The following is a 9879-nucleotide window of genomic DNA, read 5'->3' as shown; positions in this document are numbered from 1 at the left end:
TATCTGGTCTTCTCAAACTTACTCCACTCACATTAAAATCTAGCTTCTACATTTTTCAAATAAAAAATTCTCAGTGTTGAAATATTAGTAGATAAATCCATCTCTTTGTACGTAAACTTCAAAAAATACCCATGCACATGTGTTTTTAATAATACCATTACCTTTTTAATCGCTAGTTCTGTTGCGCACTCATCACTCAGTGGTATGCCAGTGGTCAACTGTCATGCACCGTGCTGCCCACACATACCATTGATGTTAACATCATAATCAGCATCAAGGTCTAATTGTTACTGTTGTGTATTGTAACCAACTTTTCCTCTTTTCTAAGCATGTATTACATGTTCCAGTACTTGTAGCGGCATAGCACATCGAGTATCGCACACACCACCTGTAACACCCCGGGTTCCACAAACAACCCAGAATGCTACTGAACTACACTTCTGACGTCCATATATAAAATTTCGGCAGCATCCCCTTTGCAAGATTGCATAAATAAGGGGGCAACAGGGTATAAATATATATCATGACAAAAACATACTAAGTATTATTAATCGGCTAGCAAGGGAAGATAAACGTACGACCTCAACTGAATTAACCAGTGCGCACGACTATATAAAAAAACAAACTTCCTTTGACAATAAGTTTCTAATTAAATCATGGCTGCGCCTGGGCAGCGTTATTGTGAGAGTGTAAGTGGACGTGCTGCTACTCCCCTTATTCCCAACATGTATCAAGTACCTGCATTGAGTAATGCAAGAGTGAGATGACACATCTCAGCAAGTAAAATAATATCAAACTATTCAACCACATAAGAACATTGTTTTACCACCACCTGATTCCACAACCTTCTTATTACCAAGATGCAGCACGTATACAACGTACAACATACCTAGTTACCACACCTCGCAGGTAGAAACCACAATAGTAACATAGTAATGTCACACTTCATATATTCCTCATGAATGCAAATGTCTGCAAATGCAAGGATGACTTCTGCCTTCATACCTCTAAGGATATGAAGCCGCATCGTACCCCTCCTCGGGCAACGTACGATGCTAAAAATGTACCGGTACGGTCGGACCATAAGATCACGACATAACTTCAAAATGCAAGATGGATGATGCGATGTGCATGTCATGCCTACAACACTTCATATAACGTGATTCAAAAAGATACTTCAACTTCATCCAAGATGGAATCAACCACATATATCATAACCAAATTATGATCATCCACAATATTAGACAATTGAGAATTAATACTTCCAAACAAATAAACTTCATCATAGAATTCAATGATTAACATAATTAAAAACTTATGCATACTCAATGACAGGGAATAGGATGCAAACCAAACGGTAGCAACCACCACTATATTTACTTGCCTTTACCGGAAGTTCGGGCAAATCCCTAAGTACGATCCGGAAGTCCACCACCTGTTTTTGACAAACAACTTAGTGCACCTATTTCACATAATCAGGCTCATAAACCCCGCCGCACCTACGCACAAACTCAAACCCCGCCGCGGTTACATCTCTCCCCACACCCACCAAACTGCAGCGGCGCTGCTTAATAATTTCATAACTTTAAAATTATGACAACAGTGGTAACAAACAAAAACTCCAGAGGCATCTACATAAAATTCTCCACAAGTTTTGTATACAATTTATAATTAAATTCTAACATCTAATTAGCCCAAAACAGTCCACAAGATGAACCCTGTAATCTGTTTTTTGTCTTTTGGACAGCGACATACCCGGATTCAAACAGCGATATCTTTTAAAATATAATTCCAAATCAAGCGCATAAGTACTCATTAGAAAGATAAGACAAAGCCCTACATGATTATCATACTGGTTAACACTAATTACCCACGAAAAATTCACAGAAACTGCTAATACTACTGCTGTTCACCCACCTGAAAAATCTGTTTTTTTTGGACAGCAACATAACCGGATTCAAACAACGATATCTCCTAAAATATAACTCCGAAACGAGCGCATAAGTACTCGTTGGAAAGGTATGACAAAGATCTACATGATTCTCATATTTATTATCACTAATTTCCCACGAAAAATCCCCAGAAACTGCTAATACTACTGCTGTTCATTCACCTGAAAATATGTTTTTTTGGACAGCAACATAACCGGATTCAAACAACGATATCTCCTAAATTATAACTCCGAATCGAGCGCATAAGTACTCGTTGGAAAGGTATGACAAAGATCTATATGATTCTCCCACTGATCCCCACTAATTGCCCACGAAAAATTCCCAGAAATCCCTAGAACTACTGTTGTTCGTCCTCCCACAAAAATCTGGACAGCACCTATACCGATTCGCATAGGTAAACATGTAAACAATTGGATTGCAGCACAAATACTAAAAAGAATGATCTTAAAATCACCTTGGGTTCCTCCTTTCCTCCTTCCATTCTTCCTTCTTCCTCCCTCCAAACTCCAATGGAAGACTCGCACCCACACGACGGGGTACCAAGCGGGGAGGATGCACCATGGAGAGGAGGGGGGGGCTAGGGTTGAGGGGTGGTGCTGCAATCACTTGGGGAAGAAGGAGAGGGAGAGAGAGGGGGGTGGCGGCCACAAAGGGGAATAGGGAGGGGGGGCGGCTGCAACCAAAGGGGAATAGGGGAGGGGGCGGCTAGGGTTAAGGGGGGAGAACTAATGGGCTCCCCACCGCCGGATCGAGATCCACGGCCCAAACTCGCTCTCACGTCCGTTCCCGATCCCAGGGCACCAGTCCAACAAGAATTCTACTGTTTTACTAGTGAATGCTTCCTAAAAGTTCCAAACCCCTGTAGCACAGGACCCGGAAGAGAAAACAAGGAAAAAAAGAATAATCTTCAATTTCTCTTCCTTTTGGAAATTGGGTATCACACTCTACCCTCCTTAAAAAGAATTCGACCTCGAATTCCGACGCTTCTATCGGAATGACAAAAAAAAGATTAATGAATCAACAAAACTCACACATAACGAAAAAGTTTGGGTACTTCTGCCGCATCAGCTCCTCAAGTTCCTAGGATTCTAAGATACGCAGCAGACGTCACTCAAGAGTCTGGTCTTGCTACACGGGAATCGGCTCTAGCTCGATTAGATGGTCTGGATTCCACAAATACTTCCTCAACATAAATACATGGAATACATGGTGTACTCTGATCATAGATTCCGACAATTGCAAGTGATAAGCCCAGCTGCCACCTCGGCTAAGATAGTAGACGGTCCTTTATACCTCGGACAAAGCTTTCTAGACACCAAATCAATATTGACACATGCAAGTACTTCAATGAATGTATATATTAATGCAATTCATATAGTGTTCCTATAGCCTAAACAAAACTTAGCTAAACAAGAGCAACTTCAAGAGAGCAACTTAATGCTTGCATATTTCTAGACAACAACACAACGGTTAATTATTTTGCTCCTAACTCACAGAATATGCATCGAAAATTAGTAAACTAGGACTTTATGGAAAGCTTATAAAGTCCACTATACCCTTGGTATTATCATCACAACAAGATTTGACACTTAGAAAGGTCAAACAATGCTAAACGTAAATTCTGTCCAGACTTGGACATAATTCAACTACTCAATTCAGAAATCCATAATTGGAGTCTCAATCATCCAATTCAGGTGCTCCCAGACTTTTTAGAAAGCTAGTAGAATTGTCTATAATTCATTTGTAAACATATCAAGTTAATTCAATGCATATCAAGGTCAAAAGACACGAGAAAGGCTCTGCTGTCCAAATTTGGACAGATTCAGAGATCACACTTAAAACAGCTGTAACTTAACTTATAGATCTCCAAAAAAGGTAATCCAAAATTTGTTGAAAAGATTAAGAAGAGTACTACAACTTCTTTATAATTTATAATAAGTTATTCGAAGTTTAAATTGGGCAAACAAGGTCAGCTTCGAAATCTGTACAGAATCTGCACAGATTTCAAGACTGGACTTGAGAAAATCATAACTCCCAAACTTCTAGACCTATGGTCATGAAATTTTTACACAAGTAAGATAAAGAAGTTGGCTACAACTTTTATATATAACATCTCTACAGAAAAGATGGTTTACTTCATTGAACTAGCTGCATAACTAAAACTGGTCATGCAATCCCAGCAACAAGCAATAGATTTTATCAGGTTCATTACTCTTCTAAGATTAAGTGGTCATTGAAAGACTAATAACTTTAGGTTCTTCATTACGAGACACCTAGAACAAATATAAGTATAGAAGCAATATGATAACTTTTTAAACCATTTAGGCCTAATCTCACATCATGCAAACAAGAATCAATTTAAACATGTTATGTCTGCCCACATATTCATCCAAGCACATTCTATACATTATATCATAACTCCCTGCAGCTAACAAAATTTTGCAAATATAAACTCATTGAAAAGATTATAACATTCCCTAGAACTCTTATTATAATGAGTGTCTTGGAATTGGTTTCCAAACTGATAAAACAAAGCAACTCTTTTGTTGCAAAACCGATAGGATTGAAACAATGGACAACTAATATTCAAAAACTTATAACTCCTGCTATACACAACTTAAACTACAACGAACACGCGTTGGAAAAGTTTTGAAAATTGTCCACGACTTTTGCAATAAAGTTGCACCCAAATTTATCCTTATAGCCCTCAACTCTGCATGACCTACAGCTAAACTCAGCCTGAGATACTGCACATTAGAGATTCGACTTATATCCGGGCAACCACCTCTCCAAATCTATTTAACAGACAGTTACAAGTAAATACCCATTAAAAAGGTACTGAAAAGACCTACAAGTTTTGCTTCAAGAGAATTCGCAAATTTGGGCTCTGCAACTATCAAAATGCGGTCGATTTATTGGTGATTATAACGATGCCTAAAGTTCAGACACAACAGTGCAACAACTTCAGAGCAACCTAACTCCAATTATATGCAATGAGAATTAGAAACCAATACTCTTTGAAAAGATCATGAAATTACTAAAACTTTCATAATCCACAAAGACCAAATTATACCGTCTTCAATGTCTACACTTCCGTACAAAATTAAAGACTCACTCTGCTAGAGACACCAACAAGGATGTTTTAAGAAACCCCTATCTCCCAAATGTTTAGACCAAACATGGTGATTAAACATCCTATGGAAAGATGAAGGAACATACTACAAAACATTCTAGATAAGTGAAGCCTGATTCAGCCTCCAACTAATTTAAAATGCCTCCCAAAACCAAACAACACATTATCAACAATAAAAAAACAATATAAAATGAAACCCAAGTCATTGGCAGGTGCAATCAACACTAGGATTTTCCACTACCACACTGGGATGTAACTCCACAAAGTCTTTAAATAACGCTCTACCAAATAGGTTAGAACACTAAGCACAACAATCAATGAATTCAACAACCTCGTTTGTTAATGCCACTAAGGTCAAACATCCCTGTATCGACAATGTATGAAACACCTGACATACCCGTCTCCAGCACTATAAAACATGGTTGTTATTACACTAGAATCCAACTACTAGAAATTTCCAAAACTATTATGTTGACGTGAAGCAAATGGTGCTCATGTCATATAACATCTTTTTCTCCTCTCAAAAGAGATAAAATTTGCAATACTCATAAAGCAATGGAGGGATAACAACAAGAAAAACTAATGTACTTCTTGACACAGACTCATGCATAAGCATCATAAATATTACTTTCAACACTAAAATAATATCACGATACTATGCTCAACAGGGGTAATTGGACTTCAATAAGACAATCCACCTAACCAAACTACCTTGATTAACCTCACATACAACAATACCTCCTATTATTGCACTTGAACAATTTGTACCTCGTGATGTCATAGGATGACTTCAAAGTAGAAGACATACATGATCTATCAAACCATCATTCATATAAAAAAATCTCCATCTGATGCAACAACCACATCATTATAGAGATAGAGGACTAACAAACATAAGCAACTTCCAGTTAAACATTGACTTTGTTTAAGATAAAGCGGTCCAAATGATAATTTAACAAGCATGCATAGAGAACTAATCATATAAAAAAACTACCATATATCATCGGCGATTAAAAACAATATAAAACGGGTTGTCCATATCGTCCACATGACTAGCCTCCAACAAATAAAAATTATGCATAACCTTTTTGGCTATAGAAACAAACCATAGAAGGAAAACATGCATGCCTCTTCAACTATAATATAGACATAAAATCCACTTGAAATCACCCTATTTATTATTAAAGATAAGGTTGCACACAATAAGAAAACCTATCATGTAAACATGGTTGAACTTATCTATCCACGTCATCTTACAAATTCACTTGAGTTCTACCAGTCTCAAGATTTCATAGACAGTACAACATTGCCTTTGCTCTATGGAGACAAACCTATTGTACTCTAAGATCAAGTTGGCAAGTAGCCACACTAGCCAAAAAAAGGTGAGGTGTAAAGCACTGCACCCATGGAAATATTACATTGATAAGTTGGGTTGTAACCCAACAGTCAATCAAACTCAACAACACCAAAAAACTACATTGTATAGTGTTTTCACACTACACCAAGTCGGAATAGATCCTTTATACACAAGCTCAATAAACAATCGGTCCTATAAGTACTAGAACCCAAGAATCCTTTTGGAAAATAAAACATCCACAGTCAAGCATACAGAAATGTATGATAGTAATAGCTCAGAGATTAGTAAACATTGCATCCAAAAACAACATTATGACGATATGTATATAAAACAAGTACATTAGTAGCTTCACTTGCATAATAATTTCAATAACAACCACATCAAGAAACCAATATTAAATAGAAGTAACATATCATATCAAGCATTACGTCGTTAACGACATACCCCATCAAACCATAAAGGGATTTGGAGTAAGGAAATTCTAGTCATCTATACAATAAAAAACTAATATAAAAGATATATGAACCCATACCCTTCCTATATGTGCAAGTGTGTCAAATTTATCTTCAAATTGCGTAGAATCTAAAGCCTATCCTCTGATACCAACTGTAACACCCCGGGTTCCACAAACAACCCAGAATGCTACTGAACTACACTTCTGACGTCCATATATAAAATTTCGGCAGCATCCCCTTTGCAAGATTGCATAAATAAGGGGGCAACAGGGTATAAACATATATCATGACAAAAACATACTAAGTATTATTAATCGGCTAGCAAGGGAAGATAAACGTACGACCTGAACTGAATTAACCAGTGCGCACGACTATATAAAAAAAACAAACTTCCTTTGACAATAAGTTTCTAATTAAATCATGGCTGCGCCTGGGCAGCGTTATTGTGAGAGTGTAAGTGGACGTGCTGCTACTCCCCTCATTCCCAACATGTATCAAGTACCTGCATTGAGTAATGCAAGAGTGAGATGACACATCTCAGCAAGTAAAATAATATCAAACTATTCAACCACATAAGAACATTGTTTTACCACCACCTGATTCCACAACCTTCTTATTACCAAGATGCAGCACGTATACAACGTACAACACACCTAGTTACCACACCTCGTAGGTAGAAACCACAATAGTAACATAGTAATGTCACACTTCATATATTCCTCATGAATGCAAATGTCTGCAAATGCAAGGATGACTTCTGCCTTCATACCTCTAAGGATATGAAGCCGCATCGTACCCCTCCTCGGGCAACGTACGATGCTAAAAATGTACCGGTACGGTCGGACCATAAGATCACGACATAACTTCAAAATGCAAGATGGATGATGCGATGTGCATGTCATGCCTACAACACTTCATATAACGTGATTCAAAAAGATACTTCAACTTCATCCAAGATGGGAATCAACCACATATATCATAACCAAATTATGATCATCCACAATATTAGACAATTGAGAATTAATACTTCCAAACAAATAAACTTCATCATAGAATTCAATGATTAACATAATTAAAAACTTATGCATACTCAATGACAGGGAATAGGATGCAAACCAAACGGTAGCAACCACCACTATATTTACTTGCCTTTACCGGAAGTTCGGGCAAATCCCTAAGTACGATCCGGAAGTCCACCACCTGTTTTTGACACACAACTTAGTGCACCTATTTCACATAATCAGGCTCATAAAGCCCGCCGCACCTACGCACAAACTCAAACCCCGCCGCGGTTACATCTCTCCCCACACCCACCAAACTGCAGCGGCGCTGCTTAATAATTTCATAACTTTAAAATTATGACAACAGTGGTAACAAACAAAAACTCCAGAGGCATCTACATAAAATGCCCCACAAGTTTTGTATACAATTTATAATTAAATTCTAATATCTAATTAGCCCAAAACAGTCCACAAGATGAACCCTGTAATCTGTTTTTTGTCTTTTGGACAGCGACATACCCGGATTCAAACAGCGATATCTTTTAAAATATAATTCCAAATCAAGCGCATAAGTACTCATTAGAAAGATAAGACAAATCCCTACATGATTATCATACTGGTTAACACTAATTACCCACGAAAAATTCACAGAAACTGCTAATACTACTGCTGTTCACCCACCTGAAAAATCTGTTTTTTTTGGACAGCAACATAACCGGATTCAAACAACGATATCTCCTAAAATATAACTCCGAATCGAGCGCATAAGTACTCGTTGGAAAGGTATGACAAAGATCTACATGATTCTCATATTTATTATCACTAATTTCCCACGAAAAATCCCCAGAAACTGCTAATACTACTGCTGTTCATTCACCTGAAAATATCTTTTTTTGGACAGCAACATAACCGGATTCAAACAACGATATCTCCTAAATTATAACTCCGAATCGAGCGCATAAGTACTCGTTGGAAAGGTATGACAAAGATCTATATGATTCTCCCACTGATCCCCACTAATTGCCCACGAAAAATTCCCAGAAATCCCTAGAACTACTGCTGTTCGTTCTCCCACAAAAATCTGGACAGCACCTATACCGATTCGCATAGGTAAACATGTAAACAATTGGATTGCAGCACAAATACTAAAAAGAATGATCTTAAAATCACCTTGGGTTCCTCCTTTCCTCCTTCCATTCTTCCTTCTTCCTCCCTCCAAACTCCAATGGAAGACTCGCACCCACACGACGGGGTACCAAGCGGGGAGGATGCACCATGGAGAGGAGGAGGGGGGGGCTAGGGTTGAGGGGTGGTGCTGCAATCACTTGGGGAAGAAGGAGAGGGAGAGAGAGGGGGGTGGCGGCCACAAAGGGGAATAGGGAGGGGGGGCGGCTGCAACCAAAGGGGAATAGGGGAGGGGGCGGCTAGGGTTAAGGGGGGAGAACTAATGGGCTCCCCACCGCCGGATCGAGATCCACGGCCCAAACTCGCTCTCACGTCCGTTCCCGATCCCAGGGCACCAGTCCAACAAGAATTCTACTGTTTTACTAGTGAATGCTTCCTAAAAGTTCCAAACCCCTGTAGCACAGGACCCGGAAGAGAAAACAAGGAAAAAAAGAATAATCTTCAATTTCTCTTCCTTTTGGAAATTGGGTATCACACCACCTTCATGTATACTAGGCACCAATCGAATTTCCTGACAAATCACACGTTTGACAATAAATAGTTGTTTTTCTACTAAACAATACACACCATTATACATAGCACATCATATATAATATATATACATACACCATCCTTAGCCCTTCTAGTCGGTAGATTTTCTCCTGGCATGTCTCTTACATCATCCCCCTCGCCCTGTACCAGGCAAGTTTCACATTTTTCCCATTTAATTAGCATAAAAACTTAGGTTATCATGTATGAAATATACATGGATATTTAAAATAATAAAACAAATACTTGGATGCCTTCGCCATCACTA

At 38.4% G+C, this 9879-nt stretch overlaps 1 long non-coding RNA gene across 1 annotated transcript; it reads right to left on the bottom strand.

Annotated features, from left to right (window-relative positions):
• Positions 1-525: 525 nt before the first annotated feature.
• LOC118476320 (uncharacterized) lies at positions 526-9545 on the bottom strand. Its single transcript, XR_004856240.1, has 3 exons — positions 9069-9545; positions 2407-8097; positions 526-1435 (listed from the first exon to the last, which is right to left on the bottom strand). It is a non-coding gene; the product is annotated as an uncharacterized lncRNA (long non-coding RNA).
• Positions 9546-9879: the final 334 nt, after the last annotated feature.

The sequence above is a fragment of the Zea mays genome, chromosome 2 (assembly GCF_902167145.1).
Source record: "Zea mays cultivar B73 chromosome 2, Zm-B73-REFERENCE-NAM-5.0, whole genome shotgun sequence".
Lineage (NCBI taxonomy): Eukaryota > Viridiplantae > Streptophyta > Magnoliopsida > Poales > Poaceae > Zea > Zea mays.
The sequence above is the reverse complement of the archived record's forward strand: the minus strand, read 5'-3'. Positions and strand labels throughout refer to the sequence as shown.